General features: G+C 40.4%; 1 pseudogene; it reads right to left on the reverse strand.

Annotated features, from left to right (window-relative positions):
* Positions 1-25500, reverse strand: LOC115143306 (protein FAM107B-like; annotated as a pseudogene).
* Between the last annotated feature and the right edge of the window lie 351 nt (positions 25501-25851).

Raw genomic sequence — 25851 nt, forward strand, 5'->3', positions numbered from 1 at the left:
TGAGATAATGTATTCATGTTTATAACATGTACAGTTTTGTAATATTAAACATCTTAAGTGGCTTCAGGAGTCAGTAAAGGCAGATATTTCATACAAGTAGAACAATATTTGGTGCAAAAAACACCAAAATACAAATGGCCATCTATATGCAATCAGGATAAAAACATATTAAATACATTTCAAAAATGACAAATGCATAATTGATTGGTAAAATAAATGTTCAGATACATAATTTCAATGTTCTAAAGTGCCTTATGGAAATAAGATTCAAATGATTGCATTTTATTTTGTATCGCTACATAATACTATTTAAAAAGCGCTGTGATACAATTACAAATGTGAGAATATCTACCTGGTCTCAGACCTTAAGCACAAAACATAAATATCCCTTTTCAAAACATGTATATGTTACAAAAAAATGGTGAAATGGGGTTAGAGAAAAATCTTTAATATAACGTATGCCATTTAGCAGATGCTTTTATACAATCTCACACGCACATACATTGTACATATGGGTGGTCTCAGGAATTAAACTACCCTGGCGTTACAAGCGCCATGCTCTACCAACTGAGCTACAAAGGACCGCCATATCTGTCAGTCTCTTGTGTCTTCAACATGCATTCACACAACCACTCACACTCACCTACATACTGTACAAATACTCTTATCTGATTCCTCAGATCATGTGGTTTGATAGTATACCGTTGGTATAAGCGATACACGCACCACCATTTCATAAAGATAGCGTTGGTTTGAACTTTTTGATTAGGATGACATGCAGCTAGAGGTAGGAAGGCACTGTTAGAGATAGGTGCTTTTTCAGTGAGAGATTTCACATTGAGACATGTGACCTTGAATTGCAGATAAATGCCATTAGTAGGAGGAACATTTGATTGTTTACTGTTATTAACAATCTGTACTGATTGTGTGTGCAGGTACAGTGTGCTTCTTATACGGTAACCTAGAGAATTACTATTGGATATACACAGCCTAAGATGAAAAGTAACCACTGCTTTGTGACACACTTGAGAAAAACAACCAACTTTGGCTTGGTCTCTTAACATCTTACGTGTCCTTGTTTCTAGAGTCATTGCAGTACGGAACACTACATCCACTATTGAATAGCTTCTCCCCTCTTCTTCAGCCTGATCTTATAGACTAGAAGTAACATAGTAAACGTACATTTGACACTTGTATGATATGTTATGTTTGGTATGGTATGGTTACATAAGACAGAAGGTTACTTAAGGTAAAAACAAAAGTAGGGTGGTTGGTCGGGATGCATGAGTAGGCCTATAACACGAATGTCTAGCAACCCAAAGGTTGTGTATTCAAATCGCATCACGGGCAACATTTAGCATTTTAGCTAATTAACAACTTTGCAGGTATTTACTACTTTTTAGCTACTTTGCAACTACTTAGCATGTTAGCTAACCCTTCCCATAACCCGAACCCTTTAACCTAACTCCTAAGCTTATCCTTAACCCCTAACACTAACCGTTAGCTTAGTTAACGCTAGCCACCTAGCTAACGTTAGCGAAAACAAATTGGAATTCGTATCATATCATATGTTCAGCAAATTCTTAACATATTGTACAAATTACAATCCGTAACATATCGTATTAATTCTCATTCGTAATATATCATACGAAATGCATGACGGACATCCACAAACTAATTCATACCATACGAAATGTAACATATACTATTTGGCGTGTCCCAGAATTACGTTTACTATGTTACGTCTACCCCCGAGTCCAGGTTGTCCTTTTTGACCCTAACACTCACTCTCATGTCAGTTACTCTGGATTGAGATAACACAGATACAGTTTGACCTATCCCTGTAACAGTAGCCCATTGCAGAGTCAACCTTCCTTCTCTGTCTCTCCCGCTGTGTCTCTGCTCTGAGTGGGTTAGTGAAGGCATTGTGTCATGGCTTGCCGACCAGTCCTTGTAGGTAGAAGTTCCTTGCTGTTGTCTTGAGTGGTGCAGTCAGAGCAACACAACACAGCTGTTCTGTGTCCACTCACGCGCATAATACACACAAGTGTACAAACTCCAGCAGATTCCAACTCAATGGTATACTTGGACCGGTTTGTCCCTACACCTCTTTCTCTCCATTATTGTGAAAGGACGTCCGTCTCAAGTTCTCTTTGACCTTGACAAACTCTGGGGCTCTCACAGTCTCCTCTTTTTTTCCCTGCTCCTTCTCCAGCTGAATCAGAAACAAAAGGGAGTTAATTCAATCAATTACGATTAGATTAAATTGTAAAAAGCTCTATAGCAATATAATTGTATTGACCAATTGATGATCTCTCCTACCTCTTCTAGCTTCTCCTTCCTCTTGAGGAGCTCTTGTTCCAGAGGGGAGATCTTCTTTCTGGCCTCATCTTCCTCCTTCCTCTGCTTGATGATCTGTTCCCTCTTCCTGGCCTCCAAGACACGCTGCAGCTCCGGCTTAGACTCCATCCCAACACCGCCACTCCTGAGAGACCGAGAGAGAAGGTATTTACTAAGGTCATCTGCATTTTAATTTAACTTCAGTGTTTTCCTCTTGTATCCAGCAGAGGGAACTCTAATCATGCTAAATGCTATGTTCTGATTTTGCTCTCTCAAACAATATCCTTTCCTCACCCAAAGCAGTGGTGTGTGGGTAAAATCACTGGGGAAAAAACCATATTATAACCTATGTGTAGTGATAATTGCGTTGGTTGCTGTATCGTGTTAGATAATATTGCTTGACAACCTGATATACAGTTGAAGTCGGAAGTTTACATATACCTTAGCCAAATACATGTAAACTCAGTTTTTCCACAAATCCTGACATTTAATTCTAGTAAAAATCCTAATGTTTTAGGTAAGTTAGAATCACCACTTTATTTTAAGAATGTGAAAAGTCAGAAAAATTGAGAGAATGATTTAATTCAGCTTTTATTTCTTTCATCACATTCCCAGTGGGTCAGAAGTTTACATACACTCAATTAGTATTTGGTAGCAATGCCTTTAAATTGTTTGACTGGGTCAAACATTTTGGGTATCCATCCACAAGCTTCCCGCAATAATTTGGGTGAATTTTGGCCCATTCCTCCTGACAGAGCTGGCGTAACTGAGTCAAGTTTGTAGGCCTCCTTGCTCGCACACGCTTTTTCAGTTCTACCTACAAATATTCTATGGGATTGAGGTCAGGGCTTTGTGATGGCCACTCCAATACCTTGACTTGTTGTCCTTAAGCCATTTTGCCACAACTTTGGAAGTATGTTTGGGGTCATTGTCCATTTGGAAGACCCATTTGCGACCAAGCTTTAACTTCCTAACCGATGTCTTGAGATGTTGCTTCAATATATCCACATAATTTTCCCTCCTCATGAAGCCATCTATTTTGTGAAGTGCACCAGTCCCACCTGCAGCAAAGCACCCCGACAACATGATGCTGCCACCCCCGTGCTTCACAGTTGGGATGGTGTTCTTCGGCTTGCAAGCCTCCCCCAGTTCTATTTTTGTTTCATCAGACCAGAGGACATTTCTCCAAAAAGTACATTCTTTGTCCCCATGTGCAGTTGCAAACCTTTGTCTGGCTTTTTTATGGCGGTTTTGGAACAGTGGCTTCTTTCTTGCTGAGCGGCCTTTCAGGTTATGTCGATATATAGGACTCGTTTTACTGTGGATATAGATACTTTTCTACCTGTTTCCCCCAGCATCTTCACAAGGTCCTTTGCTGTTGTTCTGGGATTTATTTGCACTTTTCGCACCAAAGTACGTTCATCTCTAGGAGACAGAACGCATCTCCTTCCTGAGCGGTATGACAGCTGCGTGGTCCCATGGTGTTTATACTTGCGTACTATTGTTTGTACAGATGAACGTGGTACCTTCAGGCGTTTGGAAATTGCTCCCAAGGATGAACCAGACTTGTGAAGGCCTACAATTTTTTTCTGAGGTATTGGCTGATTTCTTTCATTTTTCTCATCATGTCAAACAAATAGGCCTTGAAATACATCCACAGGTACACCTCCAATTGAATCAAATTATGTCAATTAGCCTATCAGAAGCTTCTAAAGCCATGACATCATTTTATGGAGTTTTCTAAGCTCTTTAAAGGCACAGTCAACTTAGTGTATGTAAACTTCTGACCCACTGGAATTGTGATACAGTGAATTGTAAGTAAAATAATCTGTCTGTAAACAATTGTTGGAAAAATTATTTGTGTCATGCACAAAGTAGATGCCCTAACCGACTTGCCAAACCTGTAGTTTGTTAACTTCTTATGGTATAGGGGACGCTTGCGTCCCACTTGACCAAAAGCCAGGGAAAATGCAGAGCGGCAAATTCAAATAAAATTCTATAAAAATCAAACTTTCATTAAATCACACATATACAGTAAGATACTAAATTAAAGCTACACTCCTTGTGAATCCAGCCAACATGTCAGATTTTAAAAAGGCTTTTCGCTGAAAGTATAAGAAGCTATTATCTGATGATAGCACAACAGTAAACAAAGAGGGTAGCATATTTCAACCCTGCAGGCGCTACACAAAATGCAGAAATAAAATATAAAACATGCCTTACCTTTGACGAGCTTCTTTTGTTGGCACTCCAATATGTCCCATAAACGTCACAATTGGTCCTTTTGTTCGATAAATTCCGTCCATATATATCCAAAATGTCCATTTATTTGGCGCGTTTGATCCAGAAAAAAACTGCTTCCAAATGTTTATTTATTTTTCCTTTATTTAACCATGCAAGTCAGTTAATCTTAAAGATCGGGTGAATTTTTTCAACGTTTTGTTAAAAATCGCGCAAAATTTCAACGTCCTGCTACTCATGCCAGAAATATAGGACAGCGGAGTCAATCACCACCTTCCGGAGACACCTGAAACCCCACCTCTTTAAGGAATACCTAGGATAGGATAAAGTAATCCTTCTCACCCCCTTAAAAGATTTAGATGCACTATTGTAAAGTGGCTGTTCCACTGGATGTCTTAAGGTGAACGCACCAATTTGTAAGTCGCTCTGGATAAGAGCGTCTGCTAAATGACTTAAATGTAATGTAAATGTAAATATAGTATATGCATATGATTAGTATGTGTGGATAGAAAACACTCTGAAGTTTCTAAAACTTGTTAAATCATGTCTGTGACTATAACAGAACGTGTGTAGCAGGCAAAACCCCAAGGAAAACTGTTCACCCCAAAAAAAAAATATATACCTCTGCCAGTTGTCTGTACTGTCTATGGCAAGGGAAAATAGATAGCGCCCAGTTTACAATGCCTACAGCTTCCACACGATGTCGCCAGTCTTGGCAATTGGGTTGAACTTAATCCTTGGGTGAAATGAAGCATAGGCACTTCCTGTCATCGGGTACACCGGAGGAAGTTATGAAAGAGAATATCGACCAAGATTTCAAGACCTGCTGCTATTGAATACAGATCGCCCCGTGATCAATTTGATAAATTATTAACGTTTACTAATACCTAAAGTTGGATTACAAAAGTAGTTTGAAGTGTTTTGTCAAAGTTTATAGGCAACTTTTTTAATTTAAGAAAATGACGTTGTGTTTTGGAAAGCTGTTTTTTCCTGGATCAGACGGGCTTCATAAATGGACATTTTGGGTATACATGGACGGATTTAATCTAAAAAAAATACCCAATTGTGATGTTTATGGGACATATAGGAGTGCCAACAAAGAAGCTCGTCAAAGGTAATGAATGTTTTATATTTTATTTCTGCGTTTTGTGTAGCGCCGGCTACGCTAATTATTTTGTTTACGTCCCCTTCAGGTATTTCGGGGGGTTGCATGCTATCAGATAATAGCTTCTCATGCTTTCGCCGAAAAGCATTTAAAAAATCTGACATGTTGGCTAGATTCACAACGAGTGTAGCTTTAATTGAGTACCCTGCATGTGTGTTTTAATGAAAGTTTGAGTTTTAGCGAGTACTATTAGCATTTGGCGTTGCGCATTTTCATTTGCATTTCCGCTAGCGTCTCACCTTGCTCTAAGAGGATTTATTAAGAACAAATTCTTATTTTCAATGACGGCCTAGGAACAGTGGGTTAACTGCCTGTTCAGGGGCAGAACGACATATTTGTACCTTGACAGCTTGGGGATTTGAACTTGCAACCTTCCGGTTACTAGTCCAACGCTCTAACCACTAGGCTACTCTGCCTAGTTGCGCAACGTCACTACAAAATATTTCAAAAGTTGTCTGTAAACTTTGCCAAAACATTTGAAACTACTTTTGTAATACAACTTTAGGTATTTTTAAACGTTAATAATCGATCAAATTGAAGACGGGTCTATCTGTGTTCAATACAGGAAGACAACAAACCAAGCTACTTTTCAAGTCTTGCGCAACTCTCAACAGTATTACGCAGTTCCTAGATGGCCGTACTTCTTCATTGCACAAAGGAATAACCTCAACCAAATTCCAAAGACTGGTGACATCCAGTGGAAGCGGTAGGAACTGACAACAAGTTCCTAAGAAATATCGTTTCCCAATGAAAACTCACTGAACAGACAGAGACCTCAAAAACAAAAAAATCTGAACGGTTAGTCTTCAGGGTTTTGCCTGCTACATAAGTTCTGTTATACTCACAGACATGATTCAAACAGTTTTAGAAACTTCAGAGGGTTTTCTATCCAAATCTACTAATAATATGCATATTTTATATTCTTGGCATGAGTAGCAGGAGGTTGAAATTGGGCACGCTATTCATCCAAAAGTGAAAATGCTTCCCCCTATTACCTTAAGAAGTTAACTTTGAAGAATTTTGTGGAGTGGTTGAAAAACTAGTTTTAATGACTCCAACATATGTGTATGTTAACTTCCGACTTCAACTGTATAGGCCTATGGCTGAGACAATAAGAAGACAGAGTGAGCAGAATAAATTCAACATCTGTCCGGTGAAGTCCACAAACAGTTACGTGACATACAGCATGGTAGAGCAAGTTAATGTTTCCGACATTTTCAAACCACTAAATAACTATTGATTTAGAACCACAGAGAGTTACCGCAAGTTGCAAAGACAACAGGAGCTGCCGCCACTCTTCCAGCACCATGACAACTTTTCAACATCATCTAAACACCTATGCTTAGTCTAATACAGTTACAACTAAAAGATACCAATAACGATTTACTCCAATCAACGTAAGCTAAATATGATGTGGCTGTCCATGTTACCATGTTACTGATATCTGTGTGTGTGTGTGTGTGTGTGTGTGTGTGTGTGTGTGTGTGTGTGTGTGTGTGTGTTCGTGCAAAGAAAAAACATGTTGACTCAGCCTAATTGTAGAGAAACGCCAACACCATCCTCCTCTTTTATGTTCCCTAAACGGCAGTGGTGGAAAAAGTATCCAATTGTTATACTTGAGTAAAAGTAAAGATATCTTAATAGAAAATAACTCAAGTAAAAGTTTCCCAGTAAAATACTACTTGAGTAAAAGTCTAAAAGTATCTGGTTTTAAATATACTTAAGTATCAAAAGTAAATGTAATTGCTAAAATAAGTGTCAAAGTCAAAGTAAAAGTATAAATCATTACAAATTCCTTATTAAGCAAACCACATAGCCAGGGGAACACCCCAACACTCAGAAATAATTTACAAACTAAGCATTTGTGTTGAGTGAGTACGCCAGATCAGAGGCAATATGAATGACCAGGGATGTTCTCTTGATAAGTGCGTGAATTTGACCATTTTCCTGTCCTGCCAAACATTGAAAATGTAACGAGTACTTTTGGGTGTCAGGGAAAATGAATGGAGTTAAAGTACATTATTTTATTTCGAAATGTAGTGAAGTAAAAGTAAAAATGGTCAAAAATATAAATATTAAATTAAAGTACAAATACCCCAAAAAACTACTTAAGTGGTACTTTAAAGTATTTTAACTTAAGTACTTTACACCACTGCTAAATGGTCTATAACTCGGTCACACAGTACATACTTTTAGTTTTTGTTTTCCTACGCTTGCTTGCTAGCCTAACTGCCTTTCATGGGCAACGATGCGCCAGCCCAGCTAGGTAACATTAGCCTAGTACATCTAACCACATGTTGCACTTCCATCCTCTCTGGCCAGGGGCACAATGTATGAATTAATGGTTTGATCAGAATCTGCGTTATAAATCACATGTAGATGCTATTATGGAGAATTAGGTAAAACCACAAGTCCAAATCCCTATATATATTTCTGTCTAATTTAAGAAAAGGCCGATTTTAGCTAGCTAGCTAGCCACCTGAGGACAGCAACACAACGAGACGCAACAATTCAAGTTTTTTTTCTGTCAATGACATTGGCTTCAGATGTAATGTGATTGGTGTGAAGCCAAATCCAAACTGGCTTCCCTTTTTTTTGGTGTGCCAGGACTATTCACAGCTGAGCTCACTCAGTTTAGCTCAACGCTGATTGGCTATATTTGATATATTTTGTTTTCAAGGGAGGCCAAATGCTTGCTGACAACAGTGTCATACCCTTTTTGACCTGACGGCGTCAGCTAGATGGACCACACATACTGAGACAGAGGGGGCACAGTTTTGTTAGTTCGGATGCTTTCTCCGGTGAGATACTGTATATTCAGCCTCTTGCGATTTGAAGGACATTTATAAAACTCAGAGAGATCAAAAAAATTATTGTGTATGTTTTTTAAAATATTTGGCTCCCCTTGACATCCATAAATACACACCACTGCTCACCCATTGATTTTTTTTCAGGATTCAATTACATTAATATGACAAAAATAAAATGCAAAAGGATTATGTTGCATTTTAGCAAATAACAATTGCATAGAAGTAAAGCTTATTTCCCTGCTCATAAATGCTCCTGTAGTCCTAACAAGGGCTACGGGACTTGTGATCCACAGACCGGTGTTTGTCTCTAAATCTCTATGGTGATGCCAGATTAATTAGGATCCTGTTTTCTTATTAGATTGAAAAAGACAGCAGGGAGCACACCGCTGAGGTTTGGTGGTGGGACCCTTGTTTTGTTTTATTCGAAAGGAAGAAAACCATCTTTCTCAATTGTTAATCAACTTTGAGTTTATTCAATCACAGGAAATGGCCTCTAAAACTCATCAAGAATTCATTCAATATCTCCCCCCAATATCTCACATCAGACCTCTTCAGAGTGAAATGCCATTATACTCAGGATAAGATAGAAAGTGTTGAGCTCTCTTTGTAACCCTCCTCTCACCTCTCCTCTTTAAAACTGCTAATTCAATTCATCTAGTGCCTTTGGCCCCCTTAGTGAGGTGCAGTCACCGTAGTTTTTGTTTGGTAGAGAGAGTGAGGGCTGCTATTGAGGTGTGATTAGTGTTTTTGTTAATTTTGTCTCTGCTCATCAAATAAGTCAGAGCGGTGTACGTACACACACACACACACACACACACACACACACACACACACACACACACACACACACACACACACACACACACACACACACACACACACACACACACACACACACACACACACACACACACACACACACACACACACACACACACACACACAGTTTATAGCAGTAGCCTGTGTACTGTAGATAGTTTATGAAAGAAACACACTACCAAAAAATCTGTAGAAGGTTTGATCGCCAAGCACAGGACAAGAATAGCACAGTGAAAGGGCTAATATTTGAGTCCACTATATTACTTTCTGGTTGCTGTCATCCATAGTCCTATTCATAACATACTCTGGGACCTCTGACTCCTCTATACCTTCTCACTGCTCAAAAATCAATATACAGTCCTTTCTTACTACTCAGCATTGTAAACGGCATTGACATTTGAAACAAAACATGTTTTTTTCTGTGTTGTGGTCCATGCTTTTTTCCCTCTTTCATCTTACATCTACCACCTCAGACATCAATGCTCAATGACACAAAAATACTTATCTAGAGTGAGAGAGTGAACGAGAGAGGTAGCGAAACAGCAATCAGAGAAAATGGAGACCACTCAGTAAGAATGAGAAAGACTGTTCAAGTTGATGACCTGCACTCCCATCCCAGTGGTGTGGCTGATCTCCCAGCGCTGTAAGGACTCTCTCTCTGTCATGGTGCCCAACACAGATGGCCTGTTCTGGGCTTTGACTCTCATAGCCGTACCCCTCTTAGCACTAGTAGCAGTGCCAACCCAAGCCCAGCAGATACATGTAGATGCTTAATTGAAAGCATGACACCCTGCCAGTTTACCTCTGAATGCGTGTGTGTAGGTTGTACAGTTTAAACTACGGTCCTATTCAATGTTGACTTAATATCTATCAATGTGCTCAATTTCATAAAAAGGTAAATTAATAACATTAATGAAAATTAATTTCACAATAATTTCAAGTACATGTGATGGTGAATGCTTGCTAAAAATATTTACACCAAGTGTGATGTTTAATTATTTTTAACTCAGAAGGAAATATCAAGAGGATCAGGTAAGTGATAAAACAGTCAAATAACAATATTGAAATGTCACTAATCAATCATGTTACTAGTATGCAAATCAGACACCTTTCAGCATGGAATAAACATCAAGGTAGGAATTCCGATAAGAATCATGTAAGTAATAAATAAAATCATCATAATTTGGCAGTACGTCCAACCGGCCTCACAACTACAGACCACGTGTAACCACGCCAGCCCAGGACCTCCACATCCGGCTTCTTCACCTGCGGGATTGTCTGACCAGCCACCCGGACAGCTGATGAAACTATGGATTTGCACAACTGAAACATTTCTGCACAAACTGTCAGGAACGGACTCAGGGAAACTCATCTGCATGCTTGTCGTCCGTATGGCATCGTGTAGGCGAGCAGTTTGCTGATATCAACCATGTGAACAGAGTGCCACATGGTGGCAGTAGGATTATGGTATGGGCAGGCAAAAGCTACGGACAACTAACACAATTGCGTTTTATCGATGGCAATTTGAATGCACAGAGATACCGTGACGAGATCCTGAGGACCATTGCCGTGCCATTCATCCGCCACCAGAATGTACTTAAGTACATGTAACCACCTCTGGCTAGCAGCTAGCAGTAAAGCTGGCTAGCAGTCCAATCGATCAAAACATTATAAAGTAAGCACTACGTGATCAAGGGATACCACAGTGTGTAGTATAGTATTCTACAGTATACTAAAACATTCTATATTACGCACTACACAATCGAGGGGGATACTACAATGTGTAGTATAGGGATACTACAGTGTATAGTATTCTCCAGTATACTACTAAATTCTATAGTAAGCACCACACAATTGAGGGATACTACAGCGTGTAATAAAGTATTCTACAGTATACTACAAAATTCTAAAGTAAGCAGCACTACATGATCGAGGGATACTAGTGTGTAGTATAGTACACTACAGTATACTACAAAAGTCTGTAGTATGCACTACATGTTTGAGGGATACTACAGTGTGGAGTATAGGATTCTACGGTGTACTACAGTTTTACTACAGAATTCTAAAGAATTCTAAATGAAGTACTATGGTGTTCTATAGTAAACTGTAGTATTTGTTATGTGGGAAGATATTGGATACTGTAAATTAGACTTGAATGTTCTGCTATATTTATCTATTAACATACATTTTTTATATTCTTCCCATTTCTCACACTAATTACACTCCAGGTTTTAGTGTACTGTGTCTTTCTCTCTGTCAGATCAATACTAGGATGTGGATATATTCGATAAGAGTCATATTACTAGAAGATAGACAGACAGCAGACGTGACATGCATGTCCTTTTCTACCAGATTTGCTTCACAATGAATTATTTATTAGTAGACTAGTGGGTTATGACTGATTGGTCTGGCTCTTCTGTAGGATATTGTTATTATAACCTATTTAGCGCCTGACTGATTAACTGACCAATGCTACAGAGTAAACAAGTTCAGATACAGGTCAGACACACCACACAGATAAGACGGGAAATGATCGTACTGTAGAGAGATTACAGAAAGGGAAGTTAAGAGCAGATAAGGGAGATATTTGCCTGTTGTATACTGCATTCCATATTCCTGGAAATTGAGTTTCCGCGCAATGGCAATCTTTGACATTCTGTGGCATTCTACGGCATTCTACAATGACATTTTTCTTGCGTATTGGAGAATATTAGGATTCATGTTTATGATCACTGAAAACCATGATTATAAAGAGAAATCTGACTGCATAATGACACAAACAAGAAGAACACTAGAAGAATGTAATTTTTACTTCCAGAGCCTGGTTTTCTATGGGCCTACTCTTCAATGGCAGTGAAACAGCAGGGCTGGAGGGGCATAAACGGTCCTCTGTTGCCCACTCTCTTAAGGGTCTGAGTTCCCACTGTCACCTCATGGAGGGTTGGAGTACTGGAGCCATGGGGATTTGCCCAGATCCCAACAACACAGTGATAGGGACAGGATCGTGGTGGGCTGTCACCTAGCAACAACTGGCTTCTAATGGGCCTGCTAATTAAAGAGATGTTGATCAAGAGAGACAGACGACAGGCTTCAATGGAGAGAAAATACTGCTCTGTTTGGGTAGTTGCTATTTGATATGCCATACACTGTCTGTGCAGTATTTATTTAGAATGGCATTTTTTTCATATTCGTAGGGGTAAAAGAATAACAACTGAGTCTAGGATTGGTTAAAACTTTGGGTGTTAACACAAATATGAACTATATATATGATCACTGGCTTGTTTTGCCATAGCTTAGCAGTAGTATAAAGTTGAACCACACTTTTCTGTTCACCCCACCACTATTGCAATCACAGCTGGACTTGTGATGAACTTGCAAATTTTTCCTAAATGCTGGCATGTTTTTCTTCATACCAAACTCCAAACAGAGCTGATTCTTTGAAGCCGATTTAGAATTCCTATTTGAGACATTTTAAATAGGGGGTGTTTTCCCCTTCCAATCCCCATACCCAAACCTGGCATGCTGAAAATATCCTGCTTCCTTAGTTTAAAGGGAGGCATCTGCTGCTTTGAACAGTCCTCTTACTTCCAGTGCTGCAGTAGCTAGCTAAATATTTCTGGAACTTTTAAGTGTACTTACTAGCCTATGTTGTGAGTGGATGACCAATACCACTTTCAGAAAGCATTTTAGAGGGGCAGTGAGAGGGTAAATGGGAATGCTGCCTACGATCACACTTTCGATCATTATGACCCTTTTTAAACCTATCCTTTCTGTTTGGTATGTTGTTACAATACAGTACCTTTGGCTTATATAAATGAGAAGCTAGATTACACCTTTGTCATCTGACCTTTCATGACTCATGTTTATGTTTTAGAATGTACTTCTCCTTTTATGTAAATCCATACATGTTGAGGCATGTACAGTGATCACTAGAAATCCTGTATTTCTTTATTTACGTAATGCCATGATATGGGTATGTGCCTAAAATATCATATCATATGAATCTATAATTGGGAATTACAGTCGGAAATATCCATCCTCTGTGATATAATATAAGTATATGTGAGGCAAAACATTACAGAGGGCTTGGCTGAGAATTCTGAATGACTTGTCAGGTTGACTGTCTGTGTGCACACACAGATGCATAAACATGCAAACAAGCACAGTGAAAGTGTTGAAATCATACCAATAGCTAGATGGCTGGATAATAAGCTAAATCAGCTGTTAGTTTTAGATCTTGTATGGGACTCTGTTGGGTGGGAGTTGTACCGTTTCTGGCTCATGAGCAGCTCTCGGTGGAGCTCCTGGTGGCTTTTGGAGGCTTTCACTGGATTAAGGAGCTTTTTGGGCTTGATGAGATCATCATCTCCCTCCATGTAATCTGGCTGGGGGACATAGCCAGCCACGGGGGGGTGGTCCCTGTGAGGGTAGTCCTGAGGTGGGTGGCTCCCATCCTGCCTGGGCTGCTGCTCCCACTGAAGGTCTGCATAGGCTGACGCTGAATGACAGAGAGGAGGAGAGAGGGTGGGACAGGAGAAATGGACAGAGAAAGACAACAGTGTTAGTGATTAAGAAACAAACAGTGGAAACGTATCCTAGAAATTGAGGCGTGACTGAAGGTAACAGGAAGTTGCCCATAGCAGAGGTTCCAAAGTCCCATCATGGGGAAATCTCTGGATCCAGCTCATTTTCACACAGTAGCCGGGCAGCAGTTGAGCAAGGGCAGGTGAGCCGCCAGGCACTTGGCTCCGTTTGTGTTCTTTAGAGCTAGAGGAAATTCCATATCCCCTTTCCCCTCTCTGCTGTGGGTTGAGATGCTGACACACTAGGATACACCTTCTTTGCTCACTGTAAACCATGCACGCAAGCAACCCCCTTTGGGAATGTCATGTTCACCGAGCTTTAACTTTCTGCGTCAATTATTAGGTACTCCATAAAGGTGGGGCAACTACCACTCATTCCCTCAGTGACATCTGTGACGTGCATGGGATTTAGTCATTCTGCAGCACTCTCAATGGAAGTGATAGGATCATTCATAGAATGCTGGTTCCGTCGTTAGGATGTGAATGGTCCCATCAGAACATACAAAGATACATTCAAGCATAGACATGGTTTCGTAATGTCTGTACCAAATGTCCCAGCCCATTGTATTTTCCATATTTCAGTGGGTTTTGTTCCATCAGAACAGACAGATTAAGAGGCACCTGATCTGTGCTAGAGTGTTTCTGGAGAGAGATCAGATGTCATACGCAAGCAGGCCAGCTCAGAACAATGACTCTTTCTCAAGTGCAACCAGATACCATCTCTGCTACTTAATATTTCAGAAAAATGAAATGAGCTGTGGTTGTCTTGTTCCAGCTTTTCCCAATCAGGGCTAGTGACAGGTTGTTGATAGGCTGGAGCCAACAGGAGATGATTTGGGCATTGGAAACAGTAACAAACACATCAACACATTTTAGATGGAAAAATACATCTGGTTCCTGTGTTGCATTAGCAAATACAGGTAATTGAATTCAGGCCATTGCTTGAAATGCTAGTTGGGCCATTTTGTTTATCTGCCTCATTCTCATTCTGACAGAATGCCACTAACAGCAGATTGACAACTACAGTACAATTATTGATTTTTAGCCTTGTACAGTGCAGTAACTTGCAGTAACTCTGAAGGAACAGCAGAAACATGTGATCCAGACTGTGTCATTTGTCTGAGGATTAATAGGGCATTAGGGAGAGCACAGGGAGAACGCAATTCATAGAGAGGGAAAGATAGAAAGTAATAGAAAGAGAGAAAGCAATACAGAGGAGGAAATGAAAGAGAAAGTAATAAAAAGAAAGAGAGCAATACACAGAGAGCTGGAGATAACAGAAGTATTACAATGAAAGAGACAGGGGAACGGAGAGAGACAGGATATAAAGGTCATAAAAGAACGTGAGCAACAGAAGGGGAGGGACACGTAGAAAGAAATAGAATGGGGGAGAGAGAGAAAGAGAAGCCCAAGGTAATTGTTTTTTTTATGAGCGCTGGTCCAGCAATGCAGACTCACTGTAATCACAGATGCCTTCTAATGCCTTGGAGGTAAATGGAGGGAGAGGTTTCTAAAGCAGTAGCGATGTCTAAAGCAGCTTACTGTGCTCCAGCTCTCTGCTGGATCCCTACACAATCACTAATACTCATACCCTCTCTATGGCTATACTGTAACACTTACAGGACATACTAATGAACATGCATGCTGAGAGTATGTATTGTACTGTTTGGGTGTACATTCACATCTGTATGTGCAACATATTGTGCTGGTCTTGTTTTCCTGTGCATTCGTTTTGACCAGCAACAACAATCTGGTCTCAGAGAATTTCGTATTGTTACATACGGACACTCTATTTAGTATGATATGTTACGTTTCGTATGGTATGTATTCATTTGTGTTTGTCGAAGACCCATTACGTATGATATGTTCGTATGATACGGATTACAATTTGTATTATATGTTATGAATTTGCTGAATTTACAATATGTTACAAATTCTGGCTAACGTTAGCTAGGCTAGGGATTAAGGTTAGGGTTAAGTTCAGGAGTTATGTTAGGGTTAGAAAAGGGTTAGCTAAAAAGGTTCAAATCAAATCAAATATTATTTGTCACGTACGTATTCACCTTATAGTGAAATGCTTACATACAAACTGCCAGTCCTCAACTGGCAGCTTCATTAAATTGTACCCACAAAACACCAGTCTCAACATCAACAGTGAAGAGGCGACTCCGGGATGCTGGCCTTCTAGGCAGAGTTCCTCTGTCCAGTATCTGTGTTCTTTTGCCCATCTTAATCTTTTATTTTTATTGGCCAGTCTGATATATGGCTTTTTCTTTGCAACTCTGCCAATAAGGCCAGCATCCCAGAGTCGCCTCGTCACTGTTGACATTGAGACGGGTGTTTTGGTGGTACAATTTAATGAAGCTGCCAGTTGAGGACTTGTGAGGTGTCTGTTTTCTCAAACTAGACAGTTGTGCACTGAGGCCTCCCACTCCTCTTTCTTTTCTGGTTAGAGACAGTTTGCGCTGTTCTGTGAAGGGAGTAGTACACAGCGTTGCACGAGATCTTCAGTTTCTTGGTAATTTTTCGCATGGAATAGCCTTAATTTCTCAGAACAAGAATAGACAAATGATAGACAAATGAGTTCCAGAAGAAAGTGCTTTGTTTCTGGACATTTTTAGCCTGTAATCGAACCCACAAATGCTGATGCTCCAGATACTCGACTTGTCTAAAGAAGGCCAGTTTTATTGCTTCTTTAATCAGGACAACAGTTTTCAGCTGTGCTAACATAATTGCAAAAGGGTTTTCTAATGATCAATTCGCCTTTTAAAATGATAAACTTGTCTTAGCTAACACAACATGCCATTGGAACACAGGAGTGATGGTTGCTGATAATGGGCCTCTGTACGCCTACGTAGATATTCCATAAAAAATCAGCTGTTTCAAGCTACAATAGTCATTTATCAGGTCATACTGTTAGGTGACCTAAACTGGGATATGCTTAGCACCCCGGCCGTCCTACAATCTAAGATAGATGCCCTCAATCTCACAAATTAAAACACTTCAGCGAGCAGGCCTTTCTAATCGACTTGGCCCGGGTATCCTGGAAGGATATTGACCGCATCCTGTCAGTAGAGGATGCCTGGTTGCTCTTTAAAAGTGCTTTCCTCACCATCATAAATTAATAAGCATGCCCCATTCAAAAATCATAGAACTAAGAACATATATAGCCCTTGGTTCACCCCAGACTTAACTGCCCTTGACCAGCACAAAAACATTCTGTGGCATTGTGCATTAGCATCGAATAGCCCCTGCGATATGCAACTTTTCAGGGAAGTCAGGAACCAATATACACAGTCAGTTAGGAAAGCTAAGGCTAGCTTTTTCAAACAGAAATGTGCATCCTGTAGCACTAATTCCAAAAAGTTTTGGTACACTGTAAAGTCCGTGGAGAATAAGAGCACCTCCTCCCAGCTGCCCACTACACTGAGGATAGGAATCACTGTCACCACCGATAAATCTACGATAATCAATAAATTCAATAAGCATTTTTTTAGGGCTGGCCATGCTTTCCACTTGGCTACCCCTACCCTGGCTAACAGCTCTGCACCCCCTGCAGCAACATGCCCAAGGCCCTTCCGCTTCTTCACCCAAATCCAGACAGCTGATGTTCTGAAAGAGCTGCAAAATCTGGATCCCTACAAATCAGCTGGGCTAGACAAACTGGACCCTGTCTTTCTAAAATTATCCGGCAAAATTGTTGAAACCCCTATTACTAGCCTGTTCAACCTCTCTTTCATATCGTCTGAGATCCCCGAAGATTGGAATGCTACCGCTATCATCCCCCTCTTCAAACTGTTACAGACCTATATTCATCCTGCTCTGACTTTCTAAAATATTCTTAAGCCAAGTTAACAAACAGATCACAGACCATTTTGAATCCCACCGTACCTTCTCCACAATGCAATCTGTTTTCCGAGCTGGTCAAGGGTGCACCTCAGCCACGCTCAGGGTCCTAAATGATATCATTACCGCCATCAATAAAAGACAGTACTGTGCAGCCATCTTCATCGACCTGGCCAAGGCTTTCGACTCTGTCAATCACTGCATTCTTATCGGCAGACTCAACAGCCTTGGTTTCTCAAATGATTGCCTCGCCTGGTTCACCAACTACTTCTCAGATAGAGTTCAGTGTGTCAAATTGGAGGACCTGTTGTCCGGACCTCTGGCAGTCTCTATGGGTGTGCCACAGGGTTCAATTCTCTGGCCGACTCTTTTCTCTGTATACTGTATATCAATGATGTTGCTCTTGCTGCTGGTGATTCTCTGATCCACCTCTACGCAGACGATACCATTCTGTATACTTCTGGCGCTTCTTTGGACACTGTGTTAACTACCCGGGGCAGCAGGGTAGCCTAGTGGTTAGAGCGTTGGACTAGTAACCGAAAGGTTGCAAGTTCAAATCCCTGAGCTGACAAATCTGTCGTTCTGCCCCTGAACAGGCAGTTAACCCACTGTTCCTAGGCCGTCATTGAAAATAAGAATTTGTTCTTAACTGACTTGCCTAGTAAAATAAAGGTAAAATCTGTCTTATGTAACCACACCAAACATTACGTATCATACTAATTTGAGGGTCCCGGATTTACATTTACTATGTTACGACTCGTCTATGAGACCAGGCTGGCAACAAACATAAAAGGAAGGCCAGTTGTGTCATTTGTTATGCAATGTAAGTCCACAAAGTTCTGTGTGGAATGTTTGCTTATCCTTCATAAAAATAGACAAGTCTCCCTCAAAAGATCAAGACAGACATGCAGTGTCACAAATAGAGTTGTAAAGCTACCTGTAATGTTACCGGAATCTTCAGTCATTTTGGTAACTAACAGAAATCGATGACAATCTATCGTAAATTTGGTAATTCATACTTGAATAACTTTTAAATCTGTCTCCGTCCATTCGTTCATCCATTTTTTCGTTAGTAACGCGCGTTATCTCAGACAGTATTGGGCCGATTTTTACTAAACTTGAGTGAATGATGTATCTTGCCATAGAGATCCGGCATTTACAAAATTAAACTCATTGGCCCAAGACAGGAGCTATAGTAATGATCTTTAACTATTTAGTCACACACGATATCTCAGCCGACTCATCGGGTTCCCACGCCTCAGCCGGCTCGTCGGGCATCCACGCCTCAGCCAACTCTCATGTCTCGGCAAGCCCATCAGGCTCACCCAGGGTGGTGCCACTAGCGGCGGGGTACTGTCACGCCTGCTCCTCCTCCCCCTCCCTGGCGCTCGAGAGCACTAGGCTGTCCATTGTCATGACGTTTCCCTCTTTGGGTACAGCAAGCCCCATCCCCCTCTCCCTGTCTCCTACACCCAGGCTGCTGTGGTCAGAGTGAGGTCGTAAAATCCTGGAGGAGATTATCTCCTCATGGCCACAGTATAGAGAGAGAGTAGAGTTTTCATAGAAGAGAACAAAGGAATTTCTTCCGCCTCACAGAACTTGAGGTCCGACCAACATTTAGGTTCTGGAGAAGGTATAAAAGATTGGTGAAGAATCCAGCTACGAACTGGTCCGTTTGGTACAATTTTGTGAAACTCATGGGAGGCAATATGGCCACATTCCCATAACGCTGTTTATATAATAGCCTCAGATATGAGGTTTACATCTAATTGTTGTATAAGATGAATGACTGAGGATGATACTGTTTGTAAAATTGTGTAATGTGATTTTGGACTGTTTAATGAAGGAAACTCCAATTCCCTTTTGAGTTGAACTAAATCAGAGGACCGCCCATGAGCACATTTAGGACCTGACGTCATGAGACAGCTTTTTCTGCAATTCCGAATAAAACCCCCACCTTGAGAATTTCTCAACAGACCATGTTGCTCTCAATTACGAGAGGACAAAGGTTGCAGACCAGCTTACCTCGATAACGAGAGGACCAAGGTTTGAGACCAGACTGGTGAATCTTTTAACCATCCCACGTGGTTAAACTCTTAGACTATCGATACCGACAGAATAAGAACAAGTCTTTGATATTAATTACTAGTCTGCAGCTAGGAATTCGGTATCATTGAACGCGAAGACGACAACCGCCGAACCATCTATTCTATAACGACATGAATGAATGTCACTCTGAACTATCCATTCTAACCACGACAGAGAGGGAGGACAAACTCTCCAACAGAAACAAACTTTTCAGCGGAGATCCCGACAACACACTGAGAGCTTAAATATATTGATTGATTGAAATTGTTCCCGAATGAGTGAGCGTTCATGTGCAAAGGATTAGCATTTTAATTGTTATAATTATCAACTCTGTGTCTTATCTCAGTCGACCCCCACTTCCCTTTTGTACACCAAACCACGATGCCAGTTTATCCCACTAGGGAAACTCCATTATCATTTCCTTATAACTATCTACTGTTTGTTTATGCATTTCTGTGAATTACTAAATTAGTAAATAAATGATTTAAGACAATTGATGACTCATAGTGAAGACTTGGTTTGTGCAGATAGCCAACAATTTACGACATTTGGAATGAGACTAACGTGAGGTAAAATGAATAATTAATTAATTAAGAAGACTAATTGATCAGATATTAAAATATCTGAAAAGTTGTACTAGGAAAATTATAACTTTGTAATCGGAATATTTTCCTTGGTGCCCTGACTTCCTAGTTATTTACATGTGCCTGATTAGTTAATCACGAAATGCTAATTACAGAGAATCTTTGATAAAAAAACTAAAAGTATTCAGTTAATGATTGTAAAGACACGACACCATTATTACGCGCACCAGCACATCTTTGGACTCACCTGGACTCCATTACTTTGCCCCTCCTATATCTGTCTGTTCCTCGGTTTGATCCCCGTGTCAGCATTATTGACGTTATGCTTCCAGTCATGATGCTGTCCTTGTTTGTTTCATGTCGGTTATTTATTAAACGTCCCATCCCTGTACTTGCTTCTTATCTCCCAGCATCTGTCCTTACAAAAAATAAATACAATATTGTGTAATTTTTTTTATATTTCATGCTGAAAGACTCATATTAAATACCAATGGTATTCACTAAGTTCATGGTTTATATTTAGGATAATGTTTTAGAGATTTGTAATTCTATTAGTTTTTTTCTAATCTTATTGAATTATTTCGTAGAGGACCAAAGATAATTACTAACAACTGTAAAAATCTGAAGTTCGCAAAAGGGCCACTAGATGTGATAGATTTCATAAAATCCTTGAACATTTACACATTTCTGGTAGTTTACTGGTAAATGTAAAACGTTTATTTCCAGTAAAATACCCTCCCTTTGCAACCCTAGTCACATAAGAGACAGACATGTACGATAATTCGGTAGTTCTTGAGTCATATAATCCTGGCTGTGGTTGTATTGATTTGACATTTAGGACATGCTAGATGTCATCTCAGTGCACCCTGGGTAAATTAGTAATATCTGTCTGCTCTGAGTCCATCATCCAGTTACATTGGCACAATGCATTTAGATGGATCTCTTATAACCCTGGAGGAGTATGGCAAATCATATTTTCCTCTGGGTGTCTATGACAGGGGATGAGGCTCAGGCTACAACAGAGTGGCTAGAGAAACAGGAGCCTTTTCAATCTTCATTATCCCACAATCTTTGCAGTAAACCATTTTAAGGTAAAATGCCATTTGAGTCGCTGTTTGTTCTTTGAAATGCTTTATAATGTCACTATTAGGTTATGTTTGCATATTCTGAGTAAGTGGTTATTGGAGTCAAAGCAGGCTACACATTGTTTGATTATAAATGAGTATGGGAAATTATGGTGAAATAGCTGGGTCTGTCAACCAACTATTTCCTTTTGACTTTTGCCAAAGCACATTCACATTTGTTATGTGATATTTACTTCACTGCTACCCCAACAGGTGAATGCAGATGGGTAGGGAAATTATTTCATTCCTGTCTCATTTTATGACGCTATGCACCTTGGGAGGAAAAATCTGAGAGTGAAAGGGTTCTCAGATTGTATACAAACAGAACACTGGTTGTCGTCGTGGCAACGCAGGCTTAGCCCCTAAGATGACCAAAGCACCCAGTCTCCCAAGGGACAGGGCGGGGGAGTTGTTTTCCCAGAATACACTGTGAATACAGATTGTTGACACACCATGAAATTCAGACTGAGGCTCCATGAAGTCATTATCATTCAAATAGGCAAGGGTCTAACATAACAGCAGAAGCCAACGAGGACGCACGTTAGGCCACTAACCAGACATGCCATCAGAATCATACAGAACATACAGTAAACTTCATGGAATTGAATGAATCAGTTATACAGACAGAACAGTACAGACATGCTGCTTGAATAAGGGACCTCAGTACATGGTGTGCTTGTTTAAGTACAGTATTTTACTGTTTCTGTCCTCAGGACAGTCAGTCACAATCCCCTGATAACTGTTCAAACATGTCCGGCAGGCAGCACAGTTTATTTGACTTGATCAAAACTCAGCCATACCACAGAGGTGAACCCAGTGTTATACTATTTAAATAAACAAGACATCCAGATACTGCAAGTGAACACACATAATTTGTGAAATGTGGCTCAATAAGTTTGAGACATATGACAACAGAGCTGCCATTGATCAGTTTAAAATGCACATACAGTTTAAGTCGGAAATCTACATACACTTAGGTTGGAGTCATTAAAACTCGTTTTTCAACCACTCCACAAATTTCTTGTTAACAAACTATAGTTTTGACAAGTGTTAGGACATCTACTTTGTGCATACACAAGTATATTTTTCCAACAATTGTTTACAGACAAATTATTTCACTGGTAATTCACTGTATCACAATTCCAGTGGGTCAGAAGTTTACATACATTAAGTTGACTGTGCCTTTAAACAGCTTGGAAAATTCCAGAACATAATATCATGGCTTTAGAAGCTTCTGATAGGCTAATTGACATCATTTGAGTCAATTGGAGGTGTATCTGTGGATGTATTTCAAGGCATACCTTCAAACTAAGTGCCTCTTTGATTGACATCATGGTAAAATCAAAAGAAATCAGCCAAGATCTCAGGGAAAAAATTGTAGACCTCCACAAGTCTGGTTCATCCTTGGGAGCAATTTCCAAACATCTGAAGGTACCACGTTTATCTGTACAGACAATAGTACGCAAGTATAAACACAATGGGACCACGCAGCTGTCATACCGAGCTGACAAGGTACAAATCTGCCGTTCTGCCCCTGAACAGGCAGTTAACCCACTGTTCCTAGGCCGTCATTGAAAATAAGAATTGGTTCTTAACTGACTTGCCTAGTTAAATAAAAGTAAAATAAAATTAAAAATACCGCTCAGGAAGGAGACGCATTCTATCTCCTAGAGATGAACGTACTTTGGTGCAAAAAGGGCAAATCAATCCCAGAACAACAGCAAAGGACCTTGTGAAGATGCTGGAGGAAACAGGTACAAAAGTATCTATATCCACAGTACAATGAATCCTATACCGACATAACCTGAAAGGCCGCTCAGCAAGGAAGAAGCCACTGCTCCAAAACCGCCATGAAAAAGACAGACAAAGGTTTGTAACTGCACATGGGGACAAATATCATACTTTTTGGAGAATTGTCCTCTGGTCTAATGAAACAAAAATAGAAGTGTTTGGCCATAATGACAATCGTTATGTTTGGAGGAAAAAGGGGGAGGCTTGCAAGCCGAAGAACACCATCCCAACCGTGAAACACGGGGGTGGCAGCATCATGTTGTGGGGGTGCTTTGCTGCAGGAGGGACTGGTGCACTTCACAAAATAAATGGCATCATGAGGCTATATTGAAGCAACATCTCAAGACATTTTTCTTTATTTAACTGGGCAACTCAGTTAAGAACACATTCTTATTTTCAATGACAGCCTAGGAACAGTGTGCTAACTGTCTTGTTCAGGGGTAGAACAACATATTTTTACCTTGTCAGCTTGGGGATTTGATCTTGCAACCTTTCAGTTACTAGTCTAATGCTCTAACCACTAAGCTACCCTGCCACCCCTGACATCAGTCAGGAAGTTAAAGCTTGGTCACAAATGGGTCTTCCAAATGGACAATGACCCCAAGCCTACTTTCAAAGTTTGTGGCAAATGGCTTAAAGGCAACAAAGTCAAGGTATTGGAGTGGCCATCACAAAGCCCTAACCTCAATCCCATAGAAAATATGTGGGCAGAACTGAAAAAGCTTGTGCGAGCAAGAAGCAACAAACCTGAATCAGTTACACCAGCTCTGTTAGGAGGAATGGGCCAAAATTCACCCAACTTATTGTGGGAAGCTTGTGGGAGGCTACCCGAAACGTTTGACCCAAGTTAAACAATTTAAAGGCAATGCTACCAAATACTTATTGAGTGTATGTAAACGTCTGACCCACTGGGAATGTGATGAAAGAAATATAAGCTGAAATAAATAATTCTCTCTACTATTATAGTGACATTTCACATTCTTAAATAAAGTGGTGATCCTAACTGACCTAAGACAGGGAATTTTTTACTATGATTAAATGTCAGGAATTGTGAAAAACTGAGTTTAAATGTATTTGGCTAAGGTGTATGTAAACTTTTGACTTCAACTGTAAGTGGTCCTGTATTGTCCAATTGAAGGACAGATGGCTCTTCTACACAAAGAACATGTAATGTCCCAAGACTCAAGAGTACAAAACAAGCAAATCCTGCTTAAGCATTATAATTACATTATCTGAATTATTTTTGCTATGTGAAGTCATTGTGCCTGGTGATACCTTCGTGTGTCCAGCACATCGTTCCCAAACTGTTAACATGACAATCTGTGCTGCTGTACCAATGCATAAGTTATAGACATAGCTACCTGTCCTCTAGTGGATTTTTCTATGAAACTGATCTTTTTTTCTACCTTTATTTAACCAGGCAAGTCAGTTAAGAACAAATTCTTATTTTCACTGACAGCCTAGGAACAGTGGGTTAACTGCCTGTTCAGGGGCAGAATGACAGATTTGTACCTTGTCAGCTCAGGGATTTGAACTTGCAACCTTCTGGTTACTAGCCCAACGCTCGAACCACTAGGCTACCCTGCTGCCCCTGCCGCCCCCTGATGCTTTCTGTGTCTCAAGTACACATATATGTACAGTACATTTCAGTTCATGTTTGTCTGTTCCAGGCCCAAACAATGAGCCCTCCTAAATTTGTCTAAAATACCTTCTCCCCCATAAGTAGAGACAATTGTAGCAGATAACAACATCTAGTATCTACAAAGTTCCCTCCTGTTCCCCCACCTTCTCTCTACTTGCACAATTTCCTTTTCCCATAAATAAACAGAGCCTATAACATATTAACCACTGTCCTGCGAAATCTGGCTTCTGCTGAAGCCTCTGTGTCAGCCCTGCTGTTCTGTCATAGTGACAGAGTGGAGCATAGCTCTGCATGGGTCTTACCTGACTTGACCAGTACATCCCTGGTCCTCTCAGCCTGGCCAGAAGGGAACAGGCTGTGACTGTGGGTGACTCTCTGTGCCATGCCTCTCTTGGTGTCTGTCTGTCTCCCTCTCTCTGTGTCCGGGTGTATCTGTGTGTGTCCTGCTTCAGCACTCCTTTAAGCATGCTTCTCTGCCCAGGCTAGAGTAAACAGTCACATGACCCCCAGGCATTCCACTGCCCGCCCCTCCCTCTCTCACACCCCTCGCACTCTCTCTCTCTCTCACTCTTTATCTCTAATATTATTACTCTATCTATTGCCTCTCCCCTCTGTCTCCAGCCTGCTGTTAGATACTCTCTCTCCCTCTTTTTCTTTTGTCTTTTTCTCTATGCTCTCACTTTCCCTCTCTCCCCTACTCTCAATCTCTCTAGTTCTCTCCTCCATTCTTTCTTTCTTTCTTTTTTTCCTTCCCTCTCTTTTCTCTCTCAATCTTCCACTCTATCCCCTCTTTCTCACTCACACTCTCACTCCTCTCT

This window comes from Oncorhynchus nerka, linkage group LG15, assembly GCF_034236695.1.
Source record: "Oncorhynchus nerka isolate Pitt River linkage group LG15, Oner_Uvic_2.0, whole genome shotgun sequence".
Classification (NCBI taxonomy): domain Eukaryota; kingdom Metazoa; phylum Chordata; class Actinopteri; order Salmoniformes; family Salmonidae; genus Oncorhynchus; species Oncorhynchus nerka.